At 39.8% G+C, this 25,722-nt stretch overlaps 1 pseudogene across 1 annotated transcript; it reads left to right on the top strand.

Annotated features, from left to right (window-relative positions):
* Positions 1 to 1,061: 1,061 nt before the first annotated feature.
* LOC149121963 (cytochrome P450 2C1-like) lies at positions 1,062 to 23,555 on the top strand (annotated as a pseudogene). The gene is made up of 6 exons (XR_016221080.1): positions 1,062 to 1,309; positions 11,643 to 11,804; positions 11,988 to 12,137; positions 15,752 to 15,912; positions 20,903 to 21,079; positions 23,463 to 23,555. The product of XR_016221080.1 is annotated as a cytochrome P450 2C1-like (transcript).
* Positions 23,556 to 25,722: the final 2,167 nt, after the last annotated feature.

The raw sequence follows: 25,722 nt of genomic DNA, 5'->3' as shown, positions 1-25,722 counted from the left end.
CAGATTCACCCAGCTCTGGCCATTGCAGCCATTTGGGGAGTGAACCATTAATGGAAAACCTCCCTCTCCCTCTCCCTCCAACTCTCTCTGTAACTCTGTCTTTCAAATAAATAAAATAAATATTTAAAAAAAAACAAAGCAGGACTAACATCATTGGAATTGATGGGGAGCTGGGATAAGCTGCCCTTTCCCCACCCTTTCCACTCAGTTCTCTGAGATTGGTTTTAGCCTCAGTTACACTGAGAAAGTTTCACTCCACACTGACTGGAAGTGGAGAAACCCTATCTTTATTCCCTTTGTGAATGTAGGGCTCTGTTGCTTAGTGAACAATTTGGAGTACCCTCAGAGTAACATTTTATTTCCAAAATTGCTTTGAAGAAGCTGAGATGTGAGCCAAAAGGCACCATCAAAGACATCAGTTCCAATCCCAATTCTGCCATGTGTGAGCTATGAGACTTTAGAGGTGTCCTGTTCTGAGAGTCTCCCTCTCCTCATTAGAAAACAAAAAGAAGAACATGTGTCCTCAAGTACTTTGTTTAAATGTTTAATGGCGAAAGGTATGACTGTTTACTTGATAGATATTCAATCATTCAAGATGTAGAGTATAAAATATCTAAGTTCAAACTTTTAGTATTGTATTTTTAGTTTAGTACTTTAAAATATTTGAAGAAAGTATTTGCTTTCTTGGAAAATATTATTGTGTTCCAGGAAGTGCTATAGGATAGACATTTTATATACAAAGGATGGTAACACAGGTACCCTCGATGTCATATATTCCCAACAGACATCAACATAGTAAATCAGAATGCTGGACAATTTTTAAACAAATAACTAATTATATTAGCTCTCAACTCAGGTTGGTGTTAGCCACCTGCATTTGCTGACGTAAGTCTTAAAAGAGTGCCTGTTCCTCACCATACACTTGGTCGACCAGAACCTGAGTGGTACTGGAGGTAGGGGAATGCAAAGGAAAGCAGAGCAAGAGGAAAGAAGACCTAACAAAGTCCACCCCAAAGAGGTATTAAGTGCATTTAACTTATTGTTTACTCTTGTAGGTCTAAGGCACACATTATTTGCAGGGAAGTTCTAAAAGCCTGCGATTGCCAGCACTCAGTTGTCTCAGGAAGAAGAGAAGGCTCCCATGGATCCCGTGGTGGTGCTGGGGCTCTGTCTCTCCTGTATGCTTCTCCTTTCACTCTGGAAACAGAGCTTTGAGAAAGGGAGGCTTCCTCCTGGCCCCACTCCTTTCCCAATTCTTGGAAATGTCCTGCATCTGGGTTTTAAAGACATCAGCAAATCTTTAACCAGAGTAAGTACACATTATCATACTTCAATGGTTTGTAAAGCTTAAGTAATTAACCTCAGATTTTAAATAAAATATATTGCTGAAAGCAAATGACTAAAATATTCTGTTTAAAAGAAAAAGTGCCTAGAGATTATAATATTTGATGTGTCATTGTCAAAGATAGTTGAATGAAGTAACACAATTTGCCAGTATGGAATTGCTTAAGTTCTGTAGGATTGAAAGTTCTGTATATATCTGTTAGATCCATTTGGGCTATAGTGTCGTTTAAATCTACTGTATCCTTGTTGATCTTCTGTCCTGTTGATCTGTCTATTTCTGAGAGTGGAGTATTGAAGTCCCCCAGTACTATTGTATTGGGGTCTAAGTTTCCCTTTAAGTCCGTTAATAAATCTTTTAGATAAACTGGTGCCCTGTAGTTAGGTGCATATACATTGATAATTGTTATATCTTCTTGTTGTATTGATCCCTTAATCATGATATAGTGCCCCTCTTTGTCTCTCTTAACAGTTTTTGTGGTAAAGTTTATGTTGTGTGATATTAAGATGGCTACGCCTGCTCTTTTTTCATTTCTGTTGGCATGGTATATCTTTTTCCAGCCTTTCACTTTCAGTCTGTATGGATCTTTGTTGGAAAGATGTGTTTCTTGTAAGCAGCTAATAGATGGGTTTTGTTCCTTAACCCAATCAGCCAATCGGTGTCTTTTAACTGGACAGTTCAGGCCATTCACGTTCAATGTGACTAATGATAAGTGGTAACTTTGCCCTGCCATTTGCCAAAGATAAGTTCTAATTTATGCTTTGAATTCCCTGTGATCTTTTGCTGTGAGGTTTCCTTCCTTGGTTTCCTTCCTTTACCTTCTGTCATATTGATGACCGTGTTTCTGTGTTTCTGTGTGTAACACATCTTTAAGCATCTTTTGCAGGGCTGGACGAGTGGCAACAAATTCTTTCAATTTCTGTTTGCTATGAAAAGTCTTTATTTCACCTTCATTCACAAATGATAGCTTTGCAGGATATAATATTCTGGGCTGGCAGTTTTTCTCTCTTAGTACCTGGGCTATATCTCGCCATTCCCTCCTAGCTTGTAAAGTTTCTGATGAGAAGTCAGCTGTGAGTCTGATTGGAGATCCTCTGAGAGTAATCTGACGTTTCTCTGTTGCACATTTTAGGATCTTTTCTTTATGTTTCACTGTGGAGAGTTTAATTACAATGTGTCGTGGTGAGCATCTCTTTTGGTAGTGTTTATTAGGGATTCTGTGAGCTTCCTGTACTAGGATTTCTCTGTCCTTCTCCAAACCTGGGAAATTTTCTGCTAATATCTCACTAAAAAGGCCTTCCAATCCTTTCTCCCATTCCATGCCTTCAGGAACTCCTAGAACCCGAATGTTGGTTTTTTTAATAGTATCCTGAAGATTCCTGACAATATGTTTTATTTATTTATTTTTTTTTTTTATTTTTTTTATTTTTTTTATTTTTTATTTTTTTTTTATCTTTTATTTAATGAATATAAATTTCCAAAGTACGTCTCATGGGTTACAATGGCTTTCCCCCCCATACCGTCCCTCCCACCCACCACCCTCCCCTTTCCCACTCCCTCTCCCCTTCCATTCACATCAAGATTCATTTTCGATTATCTTAGTATACAGAAGATCAGCTTAGTATACCTTAAGTAAGGATTTCAACAGTTTGTTCCCACACAGAAACATAAAGTGAAAAATAATAGATGATTTTTTTTTAAATGATGATGAAATCAGATCAGACCTATTGTCATGTTTAATCCCAGTGAGAGTCAAGTTGGGAATTGATAGTTTCTTTTCTTTTCTTTTTTTTTTTTTTTAACAGAAGATCAGTTTAGTGTACATTAAGTAAAGATTTCAACAGTTTGCACCCCCATAGAAACACAAAGTGAAATATACTGTTTGAGTACTCGTTATAGCATTAAGCCTCAGTGTACAGCACATTAAGGACAGAGATCCTACATGAGGAGTAAGTGCACAGTGACTCCTGTTGTTGACTTTACAAATTGACACTCCTGTTTATGGCATCAGTAATCTCCCTATGCACCAGTCATGAGTTTCCAAGGCTATGGAAGCCCCTTGAGTTCTCCGACTCTTATCTTGTTTAGACAAGGTCATAGTCAAAGTGGAGGTTCTCTCCTCCCTTCAGAGAAAGGCACCTCCCTCTTTGAAGACCTGTTCTTTGCACTGGGATCTCACTCACAGAGATCTTTTTGCCAGAGTGTCTTGGCTTTCCATGCCTGAAATACTCTCATGGGCTTTTCAGCCAGATCCGAGTGCCTTTAGGGCTGATTCTGAGGCCAGAGTGCTATTTAGGACATCCGCCATTCTATGAGTCTGCTGAGTATCTCACTTCCCATGTTGGATCACTCTCCCCTTTATTTATTCTATCGGTTAGTGTTAGCAGATACTAGACTTGTTTATGTGCTCCCTTTGACTCTTAGTCCTTTCATTATGATCAATTGTGAACTGAAATTGATCACTTGGAATAGTGAGATGGCATTGGCACATGCCACCTTGATGGGATTGAATTGGAATCCCCTAGTATGTTTCCAACTCTACCAATTGGGGCAAGTCAGCCCGAGCATGCCCCAAATTATACATCTCTTCCCTCTCTTATTCCCACTTTTATGTTTAACAGGGATCACATTTCAGTTAATTTTCAACACTTAAGAATAACTGTGTGATAATTACAGAATTAAACCAGTCATATTAAGTAGAACAGACAAAAAAGAAAAATACTATGAGGGATAATGTATTAAGTTGTCCATTAGCAGTCAGGGCTATGCTGATCAAGTCACCATTTCTCATAGTGTCCATTTCACTTCAGGAGGTTTCCTTTTTGGTGTTCAGTCAGTTGTCACCGATCAGGGAGAACATATGGTATTTGTCCCTTTGGGACTGGCTTACTTCACTCAGCATGATGTGTTCCAGATTCCTCCATTTTGTTGCAAATGACTGGATTTCGTTGTTTCTTACTGCGGTATAGTATTCTAAAGAATACATATCCCATAATTTCTTTATCCAGTCTACCATTGATGGGCATTTAGGTTGGTTCCAGGTCTTGGCTATTGTGAATTGTGCTGCAATAAACATTAGGGTGCAGACCGCTTTTTTCTTTATCAATTTAAACTCCTTTGGGTAAATTCCAAGGAGTGGGATGGCTGGGTCGAACGGTAGGGTTATATTCAGGTTTCTGAGGAATCTCCAGACTGATTTCCATAGTGGCTTAACCAGTTTGCATTCCCACCAACAGTGGGTTAGTGTCCCTTTTTCCCCACATCCTCGCCAGCATCTGTTGTTGGTAGATTTCTGTATGTGAGCCATTCTAACCGGGGTGAGGTGAAACCTCATTGTGCTTTTGATTTGCATTTCCCTGATTGCTAGTGACCTTGAACATTTTTTCATGTGCCTGTTGGCCATTTGGATTTCCTCTTTTGAAAAATGTCTATTGAAGTCCTTGGCCCATCTCTTAAGTGGGTTGTTGGTTTTGTTTTTGTGGAGTTTCTTGATCTCTTTGTAGATTCTGGTTATTAACCCTTTATCTGTTGCATAGTTTGCAAATATTTTTTCCCATTCTGTCGGTTGTCTCTTCACTCTCCTGACTGTTTCTTTTGCAGTAAAGAAACTTCTCAATTTGATGCAATCCCAATAGTTGATTTTGGCTTTGACTGTCTGTGCCTCCCGGGTCTTTTCCAGAAATTCTTTGCCTGTGCCAATATCTTGAAGGGTTTCTCCAATGTTCTCTAATAACTTAATGGTGTCAGGACGTAGATTTAGGTCTTTAATCCACGTTGAGTGGATTTTTGTGTAAGGTGTAAGGTAGGGGTCTTGCTTCATGCTTCTGCACGTGGAAATCCAGTTTTCCCAGCACCATTTATTGAATAGACTGTCCTTGCTCCAGGAATTAGTTTTAGATCCTTGATCAAATATAAGTTGGCTGTAGATGTTTGGGTTGATTTCTGGTGTTTCAATTCTGTTCCATTGGTCTATCCATCTGTTTCTGTACCAGTACCATGCTGTTTTGATTACAACTGCCCTGTAGTATGTCCTGAAGTCTGGTATTGTGATGCCTCCGGCTTTGTTTTTGTTGTACAAGATTGCTTTAGCTATTCGAGGTCTCTTGTGCCTCCATATGAATTTCAGCATCATTTTTTCTAGATCTGCGAAGAATGTCTTTGGTATCTTGATTGGGATTGCATTGAATCTATAAATTGCTTTTGGGAGAATGGACATTTTGATGATGTTGATTCTTCCAATCCATGAGCATGGAAGATTTTTCCATTTTTTGGTATCCTCTTCTATTTCTTTCTTTAAGGTTTTGTAATTTTCATCGTAGAGATCTTTAACGTCCTTGGTTAAGTTTATTCCAAGGTATTTGATTGTTTTTGTAGCTATTGTGAATGGGATTGATCTTAGCAGTTCTTTCTCAGTCATGGCATTACTTGTGTATACAAAGGCTGTTGATTTTTGTGCATTGATTTTATATCCTGCCACTTTGCCAAACTCCTCTGAGTTCCAATAGTCTCTTAGTAGAGTTCTTTGGATCCTCTAAGTACAGAATCATATCGTCTGCAAAGAGGGATAGTTTGACTTCTTCCTTCTTGATTTGTATTCCTTTGATTTCTTTTTCTTGTCTGATGGCTCTGGCTAAAACTTCCAGAACTATGTTAAATAGCAGTGGTGAGAGTGGGCATCCCTGCCTGGTGCCAGATTTCAGTGGAAATGCTTCCAACTTTTCCCCATTCAATAGGATGCTGGCTGTGGGTTTTTTATAAATTGCTTTGATTATATTGAGGAATGTTCCTTCTATACCCAATTTGCTTAGAGTTTTCATCATGAAAGGGTGTTGAATTTTATCAAATGCTTTCTCTGCATCAATTGAGATAATCATATGGTTTTTCTTCTGCAGTCTGTTAATGTGGTGAATCACATTGATTGATTTGCGAATGTTGAACCATCCCTGCATACCAGGGATGAATCCCACTTGGTCTGGGTGGATGATTTTCCTGATGTGTTGTTGTATTCTGTTGGCCAGAATTTTATTGAGGATTTTTGCATCTATGTTCATCAGGGATATTGGTCTGTAATTTTCTTTCAGTGCTGCATCTTTCTCTGGCTTAGGGATTAAGGTGATGCTGGCTTCATAGAAAGAATTTGGGAGGATTCCCTCTTCTTCGATTGTTCTGAATAGTTTGAGAAGAAATGGGATTAGTTCTTCTTTAAATGTCTGGTAGAATTCAGCAGTGAATCCATCTGGTCCTGGGCTTTTCTTTGTTGGGAGGGCCTTTATTACTGTTTCAATTTCTGTTTCAGTTATGGGTCTATTTAGGTTTTCGATGTCTTCATGGTTCAATTTTGGTAGATTGCATGTGTCCAGGAATCTATCCATTTCTGATAGGTTTCCCTGTTTGCTGGCATACAGGTCCTTGTAGTAATTTCTGATGATTCTTTTTATTTCTGTGGTGTCTGTTGTTACGTTTCCTTTTTCATCTCTGATTTTATTGATTTGGGTCTTTTCTCTTCTTTTTTTAGTTAGTTGGGCCAATGGGGTGTCAATTTTGTTTATTTTTTCAAAAAACCAGCTTCTCGCTTGGCTGATTTTTTGTAATGTTTTTTTGGATTCAATCCTGTTAATTTCTTCTCTGGTTTTAATTATTTCTCTTCTCCTACTAGATTTGGGTTTGGTTTGCTGCAGTTTTTCTAGGTCCTTGAGGTGCGCTGAAAGCTCATTTATTTGGTACCTTTCCAATTTCTTGATATAGGCACCTATTGCTATAAATTTGCCTCTCAATACTGCTTTTGCTGTATCCCATAAGTTTTGATATGTTGTGTTGTTGTCTTCATTTACTTCCAGAAAGTTTTTGATTTCTCTTTTGATTTCTTGAATGACCCAGTGTTCATTCAGGAGCATGTTGTTCAGTCTCCATGTGTTTGCATACTTTCTGGGGTTTCCTGAGTTGCTAATTTCCAGCTTCATCCCGCTGTGGTCTGAGAAGCTGCATGGTATGATTCTAATTCTTTTAAATTTGCTGAGATTTGCTTTATGTCCTAGTATGTGATCAATCCTAGAGAAGGTTCCATGCGCTGCTGAGAAGAATGTGAAGTCTGTAGATGTAGGGTTGAAAGTTCTGTAGATATCTGTTAGATCCATTTGGGCAATAGTGTCAATTAAATCTGCTGTTTCCATGTTGATCTTCTGTCCGGATGATCTGTCTATTTCTGAGAGTGGAGTATTGAAGTCCCCCAGTACTATTGTATTGGAATCTAAATCTCCCTTTAAGTCCCTTAACATATCTTTTAAATAGACCGGTGCCCTGTAATTAGGTGCATATACATTTATAATAGTTACATCTTCCTGTTGAATTGAACCCTTAATCATTATATAGTGTCCCTCTTTGTCTCTCTTAACAGTTTTTGTATTAAAGTTTATTTTGTCTGATATTAATATGGCTACACCTGCTTTTTTTTGGTTTCTGTTGGCATGGAATATCTTTTTCCAACCTTTCACTTTCAGTCTGCATGCCTCTTTGTTAGAGAGATGTGTTTCTTGTAGGCAACAAATAGTTGGGTTGTGTTCTGTGAGCCAGTCAGCTAAACGGTGTCTTTTAACTGAAGAATTCAGACCATTAATGTTCAATGTGACAATTGATACGTAGTGACTTTGCCCTGCCATTTTCCCGGAAATATTTTCTAGTATATGCTTTGAGCTTCCCATGCTCTTTTACTGGTAGGTGTTCTTCCTTTCCCTTCTTTCATATTGATGGCCGTGTTTCTGTGTTTCTGAGTGTAGCACATCTTTAAGTATCTTTTGCAGGGCCGGACGAGTGGCCACAAAGTCTTTCAATTTCTGTTTGCTATGAAAGGTCTTTATTTCACCTTCATTCACAAATGAGAGCTTGGCAGGATATAATATTCTGGGCTGGCAATTTTTCTCTCTTAGCACCTGTGCTATGTCTCGCCATTCCCTCCTAGCTTGTAGGGTTTCTGATGAGAAGTCAGCTGTGAGTCTGATTGGAGATCCTCTGAGAGTAATCTGACGTTTCTCTCTTGCACATTTTAGGATCTTTTCTTTATGTTTCACTGTGGTAAGTTTAATTACCACGTGTCGTGGTGAGGATCTCTTTTGGTCATGTTTATTGGGGGTTCTATGAGCTTCCTGTACTAGGATATCTCTGTCCTTCTCCAAACCTGGAAAGTTCTCTGCTAGTATCTCACTAAAAAGGCCTTCCAATCCTTTCTCTCTCTCCATGCCTTCAGGAACTCCTAGAACTCGAATGTTGGTTTTTTTAATAATATCCTGTAGATTCCCAACAATATTTTTCAGGTTTCTAATTTCCTCTTCTTTTCTTTGGTTTGACTGTATGTTTTCCTGTGCTCTATCTTCTAAGTCCGATATTCTCTCTTCTGCTTCACCCATTCTGTTTTTAAGGCTTTCTAATGTGTTTGTCATTTGATCTATTGAGCTCTTCATTTCATTTTGATTTCTCTTGACTATTACACTTTCCTGTTCTACTAGTTTCTGAGTTTCATTTTGACTCTTCCTTAAAATTTCATTTTCACGAGAAAGATTTTCAATCTTGTCCATTAAGGATTTCTGTAGTTCAAGGATTTGCTTTTGAAAACTTCTAAATGTTCTTATCATAAATTTTTTGAAATCCGTATCTTGCATTTCTTCTATCTCATCATCTTCATACTCTTGGCTTGGGGTGTTTTGCTTATTTGGAGGCATCATAGTGTCATCGTTGATCTTGCTCCCTCTATTTCTGTGTTTGTTACTCGGCATAGTTAATTCTTCTTGCGTCACTGTGCGCTTTTTTTTTCTTTTTTTTTTTTTTTTATACTGTGTCCGTGTTAAGTGGACTGCCTGCTGTTGGAGGAGCCTTGGAGGCTTGAGATGGGTGGGGCCTGAGAGCTCTGCCTGGTTCTTCCAGGTTAAGGGTATGCAAAGGTGACACCCTCAGGTTATGCGTGGTAAATCTCTCTCTTTTTATTTATTTATTTATTTTATTTATTCAGGGGGTAAGTAACACTGCAGGGCAGGGCTGTGCAGAATTGATGGTATTTAGCTTCCAGTCTTTGGCTCCTCTGGACTCCCACTGGGTTGCCTAGGCTACTGAATTGTAGTGACTCAGTTCCTTAACTCTCCCCCACTGATATGTAAATCCAAAGAGGAGGCCTGCTCTTTGTCTCTTGGGAATTCTTCAAGTCTTGCAGGCTTGTAACCTTTGCAAGGTTAGGGGGAAGAGAAACCCCGAAGCTTTTTTTTTTTCTTCTTTCCGGTAGTGAGTTTGCTGCACTTTCCGGCCCCCCTCTAGATTCTGACCCCCGTTTCCCCACCAATGTCTCGGGTTATTGAGCTCACCTCCCCTTCCAGCGCCGATGTGTGGACTCGGAGCCCTGAGCGTCTCAAGTCTCCCCGCTGTTTTCTGTGTGGCGTGCACTCTCCTTGGAGCACTGTCGCGCAGACCCTCGACAATATGTTTTAGATTCCTAATTTCCTCTTCTTTTCTTTGGTCTGACTGTATCCTTTCCTGTTTTCTGTCTTCTAAGTCTGATATTCTCTCTTCTGCTTCACCCATTCTGTTTGTAAGGCTCTCTATTGTGTTTTTCATTTGATCTATTGAATTCTTCACTTCAGTCACTATCACAGTTTCCTGTTGTACTAGTTGTTTCGTTTCATTTTGATTCCTCCTTAATATTTCATTTTCACGAGAGAGATTTTCTATCTTGTCCATTAAGGATTTCTGTAGTTCAAGAATTTGTTTTTGAGAACTTCTTAATGTTCTTATCAATTTTTTGAGATCTGCTTCTTGCATTTCTTCTATGTCATCATCTTCATAATCTTGAATTGGGGTGTCTTTTTCATTTGAGGGCGTCATGGTGACTTCCTTGTTTTTATTACCTCGGTTTTTGCGTTTGTTATTTGGCATATTGGAGATATTTGGTTTCTTCACTGTGGTGCTTTTTCTTGTTATACTATGACTCTAGATTAAGTGGACTATCTGTTTTTGATGGAGCCTTAGGGCTTGAGATGGGTGTGGCCTGAGAGCTCTGTTTGCTGTGCCAAAGGTGACACTCCCAGGTTAGGCGTGGTAAATCTCTCTCTCTCTCTCTCTCTTTCTTTTTTTGATTCAAAAGGGACATAATTCCTCACAGCTGAACGAAGTTGGAGGTAGTTAGCAGGCAAATGATATACCTACAGGAGCCAGAGTTCGGAAGCTCTTTCCCAAGGACCACACAGGGAATCTGTTCGGCCCTCAGAATGGGCTCAAATTCTCCTTCAGTCTCCCACTGGGTTGCCAAAATTACGGAATTGTAGCGTCTCTGGAGAGTGCTTATGTGAATTCCATGAGTTCTCTCCCCCACCGTCTCTTTTTTCACAGTCTCAGTTCAGTAGCACCACAAATTTACTAGGTCCTAATCTCCTGTTAATTCGCCCCACCCAGAGTCAGGTTTTTCTGCTAGGCTCAGGGCCGGTGCAGACCTGAGGTCGCTCTGCTTATGACGTATGTCCAAGATGGCGCCTGCTCTTTGTCTTGCTTGCCCTTGAGAGGTGAGCAGAGAGAGAGAAACCCGTGTCCATACCAGTCACCTTTTTTTTTCTCTCTCTCTCTCTCTCTCTTCCAGTTAGCCTGGTGAACTTCCCCCCCCGGGGGTCGTTCCCTCTAGTCTCCTCTCTCCGTTTGCCTGCCGGTGTCTCAGGCTATTGAGGTTCGGCTCACCTTGCGTTCCAGCGCTGGTGTGTTGAGTCTGCCACTGGTGAGCTGAACTGTGGGCTCCCACGCTCTCCACGCAGGTCCGCTGTGAATCACGCATTCCGGAAGAGTTTCTTCTGCTGTTTCCTCCCCTACTCTTCCTTGAACCTGCAGTATCTCCACTTTTATTAAACTATCTCTCCCCGGACTATCAGTGTGCTCCCTTCCTATTCCGCCATTTTGCCTCCTCCAGGGAATTGCTTAAGTTCTGAGGTCTAGTCAGGCTAACAAAATGCTAGATAGTCTATAAATTTTAGTCTCTGCCTGTAAAACCAAGTAAATAAGCCTTGCTCAATGTGTTGACTAGTTCTGATAATTTGCAAACTGATTTCCCCTGTAAGAGCCTGGAGTTGTGAGTCACTGTTTGAGGAGCTACAGTGATCATCACTATGATTATATATAACATCCAGAAATGTTTGAAATTGTATCTGATGAAGAAAAATATCAACAATATTATGTTCTTATATGATGTTCTTTCCTTTCTGAACAGTATACACTATGTGGACCAAATGAGATTTCTTTTGCTAATAATATTTGCATTCATTCTATTTTCTCTTTCCAGCTGTCAGAAGTCTATGGCCCTGTGTTCACTGTGTATTTGGGCATGAGGTCCACTGTGGTGATTTGTGGATATGATGCGGTGAAAGAAGCCTTGGTTGATCTGGGAGAAGAGTTTTCTGGAAGAATCGTTTTCCAGTGACTGCAAAAGTTAAGAAAGGATTTGGTCAGTGTTTTTGTGTTTGTGTGTGTGTGTGTGTGTGTGTGTGCCTGCATGGTATTGATAACAGGAAGAAAAATGGGGAGTAGAAATGTCGAGGTCTCCTCCTGCACAGCTGGGTCGATCCACAAGCCTTTCAGGTGTCTTTGTCTGGGATCCTCCTTTAGTTTCCATTTCTTTTGCTCTTAGGAATCATTTTCAGCAATAGAAAGAGATGGAAGGAGACCCGGCGCTTCTCTCTGATGACCCTGCGGAATTTTGGGATGGGGAAGAAGAGCATTGAAGAAAGAGTTCAAGAGGAAGCCTTCTGCCTGGTGGAGGAGCTGAGAAAAATGAGTGGTGGGTGATTCTATGTCCTTAAGAGAATGGAGTGTTCTCCAGTGATGGCCCTGGACACAGTCAAGTATGGCAAAATCTTTCATTCTGGGTCCTTATTGTCAGTTCCCTGGAGGAGCAGAGACTGATTGAAGCCCAGAGCTAAGGGAGATTTTGGCACCTTTGGTTGTGTTTCATTCAGTGACCATGCATACAGAGTTTAATATAAAAGCCTCTAATTTTTTTTTCTTTCCTTGTTTTGTTTGCTTGTAAATCCTCATTTTTTTGGACATAAAGAAATATTTTTTCCTGCAGCATAATTGTGGGGTAGTATTCCAGAACATTTCACCAGGGGATAATAGTGTGGCATGGTAGAAATGACTAATTCACATCCTTATGAAACATGAAAAGGTGATGGATCACTTAATTGGTCTATATTTGTAGAATGAGCCTCACTGACAGATCCAGAGGTATTTTCAAGGCCAAGTCTTTAATGCCTACCTGTAATAATGTTTTACTATTATTTCCATTACTTACATGACTCTTAGTACAGTCCTTATCCATAATAGTACCCCTGTGGACAGATAACTGTTTTATTATTTATTGTTTTAAAAATTTATTTATGTATTTGAAAGCAGAGTTATAGATAAAGAGGAAGAGACTGACAGAGAAAAATCTTCCATTTGCTGGTTCACTGCCCAGATGTCCTCAATAGTTAGCACTGGGCCAGACTGAAACCAAGTGATTCATCTGGGTCTCCCATGTGGGTACAAGGGCCCATATAGTTGGACCATCTTCTACTAGTTTCCCAGGCCATTAACAGGAAGCTGAATAAGAAGTGGAGTAGCCAGTGTTAAACCAGTGCCCATATGGGTTTATGGTGTTGCAGGCTGTGGCTTTACCAACTGTGCCTCAATGCTGGCTGCAAATAAATCTATCAGCAACTTTTGGAAAGATTTTTAAAATTTATTTGAATGGCAGAGTTAGAGAGGGAGGGGAGAAGGATAGCGAGGTCCTCTATCTGTTAGTTCACTCCCCAAATGACCACAATGGCTGAGGCTGGGCTGGTATGAACCCAGGAGCCAGGAGCTTCTTCCATGTCTCCCACATGGGTGCTGGAACACAAGCATTTGGGTCATCATCTGCTGCATTCTTGGGCACATTAGCAAGGTGCTGGATTGTAAGTGGAGCAGCCCGGACTGGAACAGTTGTTCATATGGGATGCTGACACTATAGGTGGCAGCTTTACCTGCTATGCCTCAGTATAGTACAGTACAGTAATTCTCGATGACTTTTTTTTTTTTTACTTTTGTGGTATCCATTGTAATATCTTTCTTTTCATCTCTGACTTTATTAATTCAGATATTCTGTGCTCCACTTCCCCTCTTTTGTTATTTGGGCCAATAGTTTATCATCTTTATTTATTCATTTTTTTAAACCTGCTCCTCATTTCACTGATCTTTTGTATCTTTTTCAATTTCAATTTTGTTTATTTCTTTTCTAATTTTTATTTTCTTTCTTCCTACTAATTTTGAGTTTTGATTATTCTAGTTTTTCTAGATTTTTGAGATGCATTGCTAGATCACTTATTTGCTGCCTTTCAAATGTCTTGATGTAGGCACTAATTGCTATAAACTTTCCTCTTAACAATGCTTTCGCTATATCATGTAAATTTTGTTGGTTTTTTTGTCATCTTCATTCATTTCTAGGATTTTCTTTTGCTCTCCTTTTTTTTTCTATGACACACTGTTCATTAACAAGCATGTTGTTCAGTCTCCATGTATTTGAATATTTTCTAGAGTTTCTTAAGTTGTTAATCTCTAGCTTCATTCCATTATGGCCAGATACCTGGTATGATTTCAGTATTTTTTGAATTTGCTGAGGCTTGCTTTATGGCCAAGCGTATGGTCTATTCTAGAGAAAGTTCCATGCACTGAAGAAAAGAATGTGTATTCTGCAGTTATGGGATGAGAGGTTCTGTAGATATCAGTGAGATCCATTTGGCTTATGGTGAATATTAGCTCTGCTGTTTCTTTGCTGATTTTCTGCCTAGTTGATCTGTCCATTGATGAAAATCATAGTTTTTTTTTGAAAGCTTAATACTCCAGAGTATTTTAGTTGAACAAGAGCCTGTCCAGAGCAGTTAAGAAAACAGATTTTTCTATTATTAATTCGCTATTCTTTATAACTTCCTGTTTCTTGTCATCTTTAATTATATATGTATTGTGAATCCTGGGGCTTTTACATATAAAGTTTCTTGATCTTTTGATTAGAGCAATTTTATTGAAATATTTTCTACCCCAAACAAAATAAAAGGAAAACAAACAAACAAACAAAAGTCTCCTATGCCTTTTTTAATATGTAAAATGATGAGTTTCCCTAAAGGGTGGTCACATTAAAATATTCATTGTGACACAGCTTTCTGTCGATTTCTGTGTAGAGCAATTATCTAGAATTCCATAAGACCATAAGCTTTATCCAAATAAATTAATTATATAGCCTGATTGGTTATTTTTACTTTACTTTATTTTTTAAAGCCTGATTTGTTATATGGACATTGTTTCCAAGGGCAGGAATTATTTTTCTTTCTATATCAGATAAATCAAGGACTTCATTCATCAATTTAACTTTTGAGTTTACCCTTGTCATTCAAATTTGAAATAAGGATTTCTAGTTTCATTTCAATTTTATGCAAAAAGATTTGTTTTATACTTTGTTTTCATTTGAGTTAGAGTTTTTTTCAAATTCCATGGATGGTTTGCTGGCTATGTTTGCTTTGTGAAACAGCTGAATTGTTTTGTACACTTTCTCTTTAGTCTTTCTGTCTGGAGTTTGTATGTGTAATTTCTTCAGTTGTGGAGGCTCTAAACACGATGCCTGTTTTCTTTCCTTAATTGTCTATAAACTTTAAGAATAGGTGAGGTTTTACACTTATAACTTGAGTTATTAGGTAGCCTCTAAGACTTTTTCCTTTTGCCCTCCAAAACAACTTGACATAGAGTCAGAATCCTATACCGAGAAGCAGTGATGTTCTCTTCAAGCAGTGGGTGTTTTTGCAGTAGTTGGAAAGCCATCTTTAAATAAACTAGGATGGGGAAATTGTAGTGTTTTTCTAAGCACTTTGAAGATTTTGCTGATCAGTTAGTCTGTATGTAAATATTATGTTCGATTCTAAAATTGCCTCTGTTTGTTAGTTCAAAGCCTAAAGTCCTGTATGTATGTTTTGATAGTATTTAAAAATGTTTCCCAGGCCAGCGCCGCAGCTCACTAGGCTAATCCTCCGCCTAGCGGCGCCGGCACACCGGGTTCTAGTCCCGGTTGGGGTGCCGGATTCTGTCCTGTTGCCCCTCTTCCAGGCCATCTCTCTGCTGTGGCCAGGGAGTGCAGTGGAGGATGGCCCAAGTGCTTGGGCCCTGTACCCCATGGGAGACCAGGAGAAGCACATGGCTTCTGGCTCCTGCCATCGGATCAGCGCGGTGCGCCGGCCGCAGTGCGCCGGCCGCGGCGGCCATTGGAGGGTGAACCAACGGCAAAGGAAGACCTTTCTCTCTGTCTCTCTCTCTCTCACTGTCCACTCTGCCTGTCAAAAAATAAAAATAAATAAAAAAAATTTTAAAAAAATGTTTCCCATTCTTCAGGATCACCCTGCGATCCGACCTTTATCCTGGGTGCTGCTCCCTGCAACGTGATCTGCTCTGTGATTTTCCAGAACTGTTTTGATTATAGAGACCCGAATTTTCTTGCCTTCATCGACAAATTCAATGAAAACTTCAAGATTTTGAATTCTCCATGGGTACAGGTGAGACCAAGTTCCCCTCTTTCTGAGAGAACATTTCTCTTCTTTGCACTGATGAGCTCAGAATTTATATGCAGTCTCTCCACTTTTCAAACATTCACTTCAGCATGGCCCTTAGAATTTTTTCTGGAAGGTAAATGCTTTCCCTTTGTTTTTCTTTTTGTTTTTGCCAATGACTCCTTTTGCTTCTCTCTCTTTTTCTTTTGTTGGCTATAGATATTTGTTTATTGACTTTTCTCCACTAAATATGCTAAAGGTGTATGTTGCTTTCCTGTGAGGTCCCTGCATTCTCTGTTCCCTTAGCTTGTGTTCAGCTGCTTTGACAGAGATTACCTTGAAGGTGAAAGTGAAAAATACAAACAAAGAGCTATAGATACATATACACAATGCAAGATAAAGAGAGAAAAAGAAAGAATAGAGTGAATGGAAGAAAGGAAAGAGGGGAGGTAGGAAGGAAGCAGGAAAGAAGAAATGAAATAAGAAACAACATTAAGTCACTTCTGGGACAGGAGCTGTGATAGGCACTCCTTACCTCACTCATATTGGTTAAATGGAACCCAGTTGTCAGTCACAGGAGAAAACTCAGCATTTCCTCAAGTCTTGCCTTTTTTAAAAAATGAGTTATTGGAATGTTAGAGTAATATATATATATATATATATATGACTCTGAGACAGAGAGACAGAGACAGAGACAGAGAAACAGAGACAGAGAGAGCTTTTCCATCTGCTGGGTCACTCAAAATAAGGCCACAATGGCTGGAATTGGGCCAGGATGAAGTCAAGAATCAGGAGCTTCTTTGGGGTCTCTCACATGGGTAGCAGGGCTCCAAGTACTTGGGCCATCTTCTGTTGCTTTCCCAGGATATTAGCCGGGAGATAGATCAGACGTCGAATAGCCAGACTCAAACTAGTGCTGTATGGGACACAGTGCTGCAGGAAACAGCTTACCTGCTTCACCACAATGCCAGCCTCAAGTCTTTTATTTTTTTAATATAAAATGTTTTTTTTTTCATTTATTTGAATGGAAGAAAGCTTGGGAGAGACAGACAGAATCAGACATATTCTACCTGCTGTTTAACACTTTAGTTACACATAGTAGCCAGCTTGGGCCAAGCCGAAGTCACGGTCCTGGAACACAATCCAATTTCTTGGTAGGTGACATGCACCAAAACTTTAGTCATCATCTGCTGCCTCCCAGGGCATGCACTAGGAGGGATCTGAAATTGGAAGTTGATCTGTTACTTGAGCACAGGCACTATAATATGGTATCCAAGTGTTCCAAGGGACATCTAAGTACTGTGCCCCAGGCTCACTCCAATGTTCTTTTTGTTTAAAAGATTAAACTTGCTTTATTTTTTTATTCCTTTGTACCACTACCACAATTTATAGAACAATACACCTGGTGCAATGAAAGGACGAAGAAATGACAAAGCTACAACATGTAGAAAAACCTCAGGAATGTACAACTAATCAGCAGTACATTGTATTAATCAACAGCTGCACTTTTGACAAGTTGTGGCTATGATTTCCTGGACAAGAAGGGTTACTGTTCATGCTGCAGTAGCTTTTCTAAATTTTGGTCATTGTTCATTCTGTGACAGGTTTTTTGTATAGTTCCTATAGCATTTGGGCTGATAGCCTCCAAGTTATCTGCACCTTTCCTGATAACTCTTTTCTCTTTGTCTTGTTCATAATTGTAGCCCTTTTCTCCTATTTTTTAGACTCTTTCTACCACCAGCTCCATGAACACCACCATAGGAACTTCCTGAGCTTCTCCATTCATAATGCCCCCTATTATAGGGCCATACTTGACTGCTGCATCAACTTGAACTTCCAAAACCATTGTTGTGCCCACCACCGCCATAGTTACCTCCAAATTTCCCTCCTTCATTTTACCCTCACATCCTCCTTCTCTAGCATATCTGTCCCCGTATCTGTCCACCACAACCAGTAGCCTCTTCTGCTACTGCCGTCAGCACCAGCACTGCACTTGCCTCCATGGTCTCCAAATCCCTTCTGTCCACCATCACCTCCTCTGTACCCTCTCTGCCGCCACCACCCCAATGCCATAGCCTCCTCTTCCACCAAAATTTCCACCACTGCCAAAATTACATCCACCACCTCCAGAGTTTCCTCCATGATCCATTAAGTTGCTAGACCCAGCACCTCAGCCCTTGGTGATCTGGCAGCAGCCTGCAGCTTTTGTTTAGAAAAGGTTTTTTTTTGTTGTTTCATCTCAAAACTATGCCCACTTAAAGAGTGGTATTTCTGAACAACAATTCTATCAACTGTTAGAAAATCCAAAACCTTTCCCCCACTCTACCTATGCTGCATAACTTCTTTTTTTTAAGATTTATTTATTTATTGAAAGTCAGAGTTACACACAGAGAGAAGGAGAGGTGAGAGAGAGAGAGAGAGAGAGGTCTTCCATCTGCTGGTTCACTCCCTAATTGGCTGCAACATCTGGAGCTGTGCCAATCTGAAGCCAGGAGCCAGGAGCTTCTTCCAGGTCTCCCACACTGTACAGGGGCCCAAGGACTTGAACCATCTTCTACTGCAATCCCAGGCCATAGCAGAGAGATGGATCGGAAGTGGAACAGCTGGGTCTCAAAATGGTGTTCATATGGGATGATAGCACTGCAGGCGGTAGCTTAACCCACTACACCACAGTGCCGTGCCCCTGCATAACTTCTATGATTTCAGTATTTATACTTTTCAAAGCAGTCTCTCAAGTTATATTCTCCTGTATCTTCTTTAATACCACCGAGAAAAATCTCACATTATCACATAATCTGGGAATGTGCCCCATTTCTCAAGACAGCTCTCTCAAGCTATTGTCTGTATTTTCAAAACATAGACCATCAATAGTTTCCTCAACTTCAATGGTTTCTTTGGAGCATGGGCCTCCATTTTTTTTTCTTTCTTTTTTTTTTTTTTTTTTTTACAGGCAGAGTGGACAGTGAGAGAGAGAGACAGAGAGAAAGGTCTTCCTTTGCCGTTGGTTCACCCTCCAATGGCCGCCACGGCCGGCGCACCGCGCTGATCCGAAGGCAGGAGCCAGGTGCTTCTCCTGGTCTCCCATGGGGTGCAGGGCCCAAGGACTTGGGCCATCCTCCACTGCACTCCCTGGCCACAGCAGAGAGCTGGCCTGGAAGAGGGGCAACCGGGACAGAATCCGGTGCCCCGACCGGGACTAGAACCCGGTGTGCCGGCGCCGCAAGGTGGAGGATTAGCCTAGTGAGCCGCGGCGCCGGCCAGGGCCTCCATTTTCAAAACAGTCTTTCCTCATCAAGTCAACTCAAGTTCATTATCTCTTTCAGTTCTTTCCTCAGCCTATGTTCTGAACAGGAATGTTAACATTTTTCTAAATTCTACAGCATACGTGGGCACTTTTGAATGATCTAATTGTCCAAGTTATTCTCCCCCAGCTTTTCTTCCCAGGACCTTAGTGCTCCATTGTGTTCCTCAATTATAGTTATTTGCCACAGGTTGGCTGCAGGGTGTCCATTTGCATTACCAGATTTGGGAGAAATGTCTGCTTACTTTCCACCCTGAATGAATTCTGAATTAAATAAGAAATGTCTTTTATCAGTTCTTCAGGTGGTTCTCAGAAAGGTTAGCACAGAGAAACACAATATCTTCCTCTGGATCCAGGGAGCAGAGTCCCTCCCCTGGGAGCAGTTGAGTTAGAGAGGACAGAGGACAAGGGCAGATAAAATTGCCACAAAGTTTTATTACTAGTTTTAATTACATTTTTTAATTCAGTTTTCTTTTATACTGACACTTATCGATTATTTCCCAGAAGTCATAAATAAAATTTTGACTGTTGCCTAGAGTTCTCATAAAGTGAATTCCGACTGGTTTCAATGGGTTTCTCAAAAATTTTGTGCAGTATTTGGACTTTTGAGCTGCCTATGTGCAATATTTGTTGGTATAAAATGTTGAAGTGAATTTCAAGCACCAAAGTCCTGTCCATATCATAGCATCATTGAGTGCCTGCCTGGGAAACTGAGTTGAGGCCTTTATATATACAGAAGAGAACCAACGTTTGAATATGGAGCTGGAACTCAGGCTGCTTGTCTAGTGGTTGTTCCATTAAAGCTGAAAACCTCAATTTCAGGCGGTCAGTGGGTGACTGACTAACTATAGGCTTGTTGAAAAGCATTCGCTTACCCACATGGTTGGCCTATACTGAGCTCTTAGAGAAGTTTTCACTACATTCTTTGGCTGAAATAGCCCAATTTGGTATATCAAGGAATTTGAACATTTGGGAGCATAGATACTGCCAGAAAGCTTTGGATGGTTAAAGTTTTTGATGCATAAAACACTAGCTGAGAGAGTGGAATTAAGTGATAAAAGGATTGGGTTTGATGTGGATGATCTGTGAGAAAACCTCACAATCATGCTCTTTGCTGGGTTGTTACACTGTGTGACAGTATAGAAGTAACTTAACTTCTCTAGTGCAGAGGTTTTGAGTCATAGAGTTCTGAGCTGGAATCCATCAATGTGATGGCTCACAGTTCAAGCTAGAGTATATTTTGAAGTTAGAGGGAAGAGTTACTGTATCAGATGAGAACTATATAAAGAAGATAAAGGTAATGTATGATTAAAGAAATTACTGTCATTTTCGATCATGGGGCCAGGGTTTTCTCCCTAACATCTGTCTGTCAGCGCTGAGTATTACTTTACATAAATAATCAAATGCTGCTCCTCAGGGAACAAGCTATTTATTTTAAAAATTATTAACATAAGGAGAATATATTTCATGTAGTTTGTTGATAAAATTCTAAGAATATAATGATATTTTCTGCCTCAATTCCACCACCTTCCATCTTCCTTCCTTCCTTCCTTTTTAATTTTCGTAATGAAATATTTTTAATTATGTTACAGTCACAGAGTTTTTTTTTACCAGAATTTTAAAGCATAAAATGGTGTATTGTGTATATGCCTTCAATAAAAATGTTTAATTCAGTAATTATTTTTAAATTTTAAGGTTTGCAATACTTTCCCTATTCTTCTTGATTGGTTCCCAGGAAGTCATAGAAAAATGATTAGTAATTCTACTTATGTAGCAAATTATGATTTGGAGAAAATAAAAGAACACCAAGAATCTCTGGACATTACCAACCCTCGAGAATTCATTGATTGTTTCCTGATCAAAATGGAACAGGTAAAATGTTATTTTTGTCATGTTTTTATGTATTTTTAAACTATATTTAATAAATATAAATTTCCAAAGGACAACTTTTTTTCTTTTTTTAAACTTTTATTTAATAAATATAAATTTCCAAAGTACAGCTTTTGGATTATAGTGGCATTTTCCCCCAACCACCCACAACCATCCCATCTCCCACTCCCTCACCCATCACATTCACATCAAGATTCATTTTCAATTATCTGTATATACAGAAGATCAATTTTGTATATACTAAGTAAAGATTTCAACAGTTTGAACCCACATAGACACACAAAGTATATAGTACTGTTTGAGTATTAGTTATGCCATTAATTCACACAGTACAACACATGAAGGACAGAGATCCTACATGAGGAGTAAGTGCACAGTGACTCCTGTTGTTGATTTAACAACTGACACTCTTGTTTATGGTGTCAGTAATCACCCTAGGCTCTTGTCATGAGCTGCCAAGGCTATGGAAGCCTTTTGAGTTCACCGACTTCGATCTTATTTAGACAAGGTTATAGTCAAAGTGGAAGTTCTCTCCTCCCTTCAGAGAAAGGTACCTCCTTCTTTGAAGACCCATTCTTTCTACTGGGATCTCACTCACAGGGATCTTTCATTTAGGCCATTTTTTATTTTGCCACAATATCTTGGCTTTCCATGCCTGAGAAACTTTCATGTGCTTTTTAGCCAGATATTATTCCTTAAGGGCTGATTCTGAGGCCAGAGTGCTGTTTAGGACATCTGCCATTCTATGAGCCTGCTGTGTATCCCGCTTCTCATGTTGGTTTGTTCTCTCCTTTTTAATCCTATCAGTTGGTATTAGCAAATTCTAGTCTTGTTTATGTGATCCTTTTGATTCTTAATCCTAACATTATGATCAAATATGAACAGAAACTGATCACTTTGACTATTGAGATGGCATTGGTACATGCCGTCTTCATGGGAATGAATTGGAATTCCCTGGCACGTTTCTAACTCTACCATTAGGGTAAGTCTGATTGAGCATGTGCTGAACTATACATCTCCTCCCTCTCTTATTCCCACTCTTGTATTTAACAGGGATCACTTTTCATTTAAATTTAAATACCTAAGAATAATCATGTGTTAATTAAAGTGTTCAACCAATGGTATTAATTAGAAAAAAATACTAAAAGGAATAATATAGTAAGTTGTTCCTTGACAGGACAAGGGCTGATCAAGTCACTGTTTCTCATAGTGTCCATTTCACTTCAACACGTTTCCTTGTAGGGGCTCAGTTAGTTGTCACCGAACAGAGAGAATATATATATATATATATATATATATATATCCCTTTAGGACTGGCTTATTTTACTCAGCAAAATGTTTTCCAGATTCCTCCATTTTGTTGCAAATGACTGGATTTCATTTTTTTTACTTCTGTATAGTATTCTATAGAGTACATATCCCATAATTTCTTTATCCAGTCTTCTAATGATGGGCATCTAGTTTGATTCCATGTCTTAGCTATTGTGAATTGAGATGAAATAAACATTGAGGTGCAGATAGCTCTTTTATTTGCCAGTTTAATTTCCTTTGGGTAAGTTCCAAGGAGTGGGATGTCTGTGTTGTATGATAGGGTTATAGTCAGGTTTCTGAAGAATCTCCAGACTGACTTCCATAGTGGCTTTACAAGATTGCATTCCCAGCAACATTGGGTTAGTGTCCCTTTTCCCCCACATCCTGCCAGCATCTGTTGTTGTATTTCAGCCATTTTAACTGGGGTGAGGTGATTCCTCATTGTGGTTTTGATTTGCATTTCCCTGATGGCTAGTGATCCTGAACATTTTTTCATGTGTCTGTTGGCCATTTGGATTTCCTCTTTTGAGAAATGTCTATTGAGGTCCTTGGCCTATCTCTTAAGTGGGTTGTTTGTTTTGTTGTTTTGCAGTTTCTTTTTTTTTTTAAATTTTTTGACAGGCAGAATGGATAGTGAGAGAGAGAGACAGAGAGAAAGGTCTTCCTTTTGCCATCGGTTCACCTTCCAATGGCTGCAACAGCCAGCGCATCGCGCTGATCCGAAGGCAGGAGCCAGGTGCTTCTCCTGATATCCCATGCGGGTGCAGGGTCTAAGTACTTGGGCCATCCTCCACTGTACTCCTGGGCCATAGCAGAGAGCTGGCCTGGAAGAGGGGCAACCGGGACAGAATCTGGCGCCCCAACCGGGACTAGAACCCTGTGTGCCGGTGCCACAGGCAGAGGATTAGCTAATTGAGCCTTGGCGCTGGCCTGTGTGGTTTCTTGATTGCGTTGTAGATTCTGGTTATTAAACCTTTATCGGTTTCATAGTTTGCAATTATTTTTCCCCATTCTGTTGATTGCCTGTTCACTTTCCTGACTGTTTCTTTTGCAGTACAGAAACATTTCATTCTATGTAATTCCAGTTGTTAATATTGGCTTTGACTTTCTGTACCTCCGGGGTCTTTTCCAAGAAGTCTTCTCCTGAGCCTATATATTGCAGGGTTTCTCCAGTGTTCTCTAATAATTTGATGTTGTCGGTTCACAGATTTAGGTCTTCAATCCATGTTGAGTTGATTTTTGTGTAAGATGTAAGGTTGGGGTCTTGCTTCATGCTTCTTCACATGGAAACCCAGTTTTCCCACCACCATTTGTTGAATAGACTGCCCTTTCTCCAGAAATTGGTTTTAGCTCCTTGATCAAATATAAGTTGGCTGTAGATGTTTGGATTGATTTCTGGTGTTTCTATTCTGTTCCTTTGGTCTATTCATCTGTTTATGTAGCAGTACCATGCTGTTTTGATTATAACTGCCCTGTAGTATGTCTTGAAATCTGGTATTGTGATGCCTCTGGCTTTGTTTTTGTTGTACAAGATTGCTTTGGCTATTTGATTTCCTGTGCCTCCATATGAATTTCAGCATCATTTTTTCCAGATCTGAGAAGAATATCTTTGGTATCTTGATTGGTATCTCATTGCATCTATAAATTGCTTTTGGGAGAATGGAAGTTTGAGAAGAATTGAAGTTAGTTTTTCTTCAAATGTCTGGTAGAATTCAGCAGTGAATACATGTGATCCTGGCCTTTTCTTTGTTGGGAGGGCCTTTATTACTGATTCAATTTTTTGTCTCAATTATGAGTTAAGTTTTCTATGTCTTCATGGTTCAAATTAGGTAGGTTGTATGTGTCCAGGAATCTATCCATTTCTGTTAGATTTCCCTGTTTGCTGGCATACAACTTTTTGTAGTAATTTCTGATGACTTTATTTCTTTGGTGTCTTATGTTACATTCCATTTTTCATCTCTGATTTTATTTATCTGAGTCTTTTCTCTCCTTTTTAAGTTAGTTCTGCATGGATTTCTGTAGTTCATGCATTTGTTTTTGATAACTTTTAAATGTTCTTATCAAATTTTTTGAAATCTGTATCTTGCATTTCTTCTATTGCATCATTTTCATAATCTTGTATTGGAGTGTCATGTTCATTTGGGATCATCATGATGTCTTCCTTGTTCTTGTTTCTTCAGTTTTTGGATTTGTTGTTTGGCATTGTGGAGATATTCTTTGGTTTCTTCTTTTCTTTTTTTCACTGTGGTGGCTTTTCTCATTATACTATGGCTCTAGATTAAGTGGACTGTCTGCATTTGGTGAATCTCTAGAGGCTTGTGGTGGGTGTGGCCAGAGATCTCTGTTCAGTTCTTCAGGGTTAAGGGTGTGCCAAATGTGACACACCCAAGTTTGGTGTGGTAAGTCTTCTCTCTTTGTCTCTCTCTCTCTCTCTGTCTCTCTCTCTTTTATTCAGAAAGAAAGTAATTCTGCTCTGCTGAGCTCTTCTCCTTGATGGCAATCAGTGCCTGAGTGCTAGCCCCTGTGTGTATAATATTCATCTGCTCTGTCCCAAGGACACCACAAGGGTTCTGTGCAGTCCACAGTTTAAGCTGATTCCCCTGCAATGTCTCTCACCTGGTAGCCGAGGCCGCCCAAGTTTGTTGTGTCTCCCACTGAGACTACTCACATCTCAGCCACACTGTGAGTTCTCCCACACACCCACAGTTGTTTTTTTTTTTTTCCACAGTCCCAGTTCATAAGCTCCACACATTCACTAGGTCTTAGTCTTCTGTTATTACTTTCCACCAGAGCCAGGTTTTTCTGCTTGGTTGAGATCGGGCACAGCCCTGAGCTGGCGCAGCTCTTACGTATGTCCAAAATGGCGCCTGCTATATTGTCTTGCTTGCCTTTGTAAGGTGAGTGGAGAGGGAGAATCGTGTCCATACCAGCCCCCTTTATTATTATTTTTCTCTCCTCTAGTTAGGCTGGTGTACTTTCCCCCATGGGGCTTCAAGCCTCGTTCCTTCTAGGCTCTTCCTGCCGCTTTTCCAACAATGTCTCTTGGTACTGTGCTTTTGCCTCACCTCCCTTTCCAGCACTGGTGCATATGCTCGGCAGCTGGGGTCCTAAGCTATGGGCGTTCGTGCCCACCACATAGGTCTACCATGTCCTACTAATGCCGGAAGAGTTTCCTCTGCAGTTTTTCCATTAAGTATCTCCACTTTTATTAAACTATCTTTTCCCAGACTATCAGTGGACTCTCTCCCTATTCTGAAAATGTCATTAATTTATCTGCATGTGGTGGCTGATTGATAATTTGAGTACTTATAGGG

The sequence above is a fragment of the Oryctolagus cuniculus genome, chromosome 15 (assembly GCF_051225735.1).
Source record: "Oryctolagus cuniculus isolate XC-2025 breed Fujian yellow rabbit chromosome 15, ASM5122573v1, whole genome shotgun sequence".
In the NCBI taxonomy this organism is placed as follows: domain Eukaryota; kingdom Metazoa; phylum Chordata; class Mammalia; order Lagomorpha; family Leporidae; genus Oryctolagus; species Oryctolagus cuniculus.
The sequence above is the reverse complement of the archived record's forward strand: the minus strand, read 5'-3'. Positions and strand labels throughout refer to the sequence as shown.